This window comes from Arachis ipaensis, chromosome B03 (assembly GCF_000816755.2).
Source record: "Arachis ipaensis cultivar K30076 chromosome B03, Araip1.1, whole genome shotgun sequence".
Lineage (NCBI taxonomy): Eukaryota > Viridiplantae > Streptophyta > Magnoliopsida > Fabales > Fabaceae > Arachis > Arachis ipaensis.
This window is the reverse complement of record NC_029787.2, coordinates 135,912,197-135,913,418: the sequence shown is the minus strand read 5'-3', so window position 1 is coordinate 135,913,418 and position 1,222 is coordinate 135,912,197. Positions and strand designations below refer to the sequence as shown.

The 1,222-nt window shown below is 34.1% G+C and overlaps 1 pseudogene; it reads right to left on the bottom strand.

Moving 5' to 3' along the window:
- Positions 1–1,222, bottom strand: part of LOC107632137 — a 3,621-nt pseudogene that overhangs the window by 634 nt on the left and 1,765 nt on the right.

Sequence of the window (1,222 nt, the reverse complement as noted above, 5' to 3'; positions counted from 1 at the left end):
CAGCTGCAGCCTTTATCATTTTATTGGACAAGTTGTATCTGGATTCTCCTTCTGAATACTTCCCTGTCAATGACAACAACAATGTAAGATTCCCTTCAAGTCATCATCAACATCTGTAAAAATGTTCGAATATCGATTAACCTTTAAAAAGATTCAACCGAGCATCTGTCGGACCACCACCAGGGGAAAAATATTTCCCTGTAAGGATACCCATTGCCAGGGGACTGTAGGCCAACAAGCTTATTCTGAAAAAATAAATGAATCTCCAACAATGAGGCATTTGCTAAAATCTAACGACATTAGTCTTGGATTAGTTTATCATAGTACAGATGTTAAGAGTTAGAAATTTTTATGCACTAAGCTTTTACTGCTCAGAAAATGGAGCTTTCCAGTGCTTCAATTACAGCCAATCTAAACAAAAATGTTTAATCTGTTATGCCTTTTCAATTATGCTGCCGAGAAGATTGCTCACCGTTTCATAACAATCCAAAGTCACAGCTTCTTAGGATACAATATAGGAAAGTTTTCAAATGTACTTGGAACACCGGTGTTCCAGTAATCTTAACCGTTGATTTTAATTAATATATATTATATATATTTTTTATAATTGAGATTAACGGTTAAAATTATTAGAACACCGGTGTACTTGGTACACTTGAAATTCTTCCATTATATTGTCACATTGGCAAAAAATATTTGACTCCTTTTTAACTTAAAAGTTTTACAAACACAAGTATCTAATTGGATGACATTATTAGTGCATAACAATTAACCTAAAGTAAATCAAGTAATATCAAAATTATAGATTAATTACAGTAGGATACCTCTCCTGATGGCAGCACTCAGCCAATGCAGAATCAAAAGTTCTACATAGCAGGTTATATGAATTCTGTCACTAAACAGAAGAATATCAGAACAAGAAGTAAATTTCCATGGAGGGATTTGCAATGCTGAGGGCAAGGGATCCATGATGGAAATAAAGCAAAAACTACGAGGATGAATTGAATGGGGAGGGGAAAAAAAACCTGCAGAGTTACTATCTTTGGGTAGCAAGTATCTTTTTCAGCAACCTGAATAAACTTCATCATGCCATATGGAGTTTCATTACTAAGACCAACATATCTGATCTGCAAAGAAGTTCAACACATTTTATTAGTCATGATTCGGTCATTATTTATTCAAAGATCGATTTGTACTAGATTGACAATACCAATTACCTTCC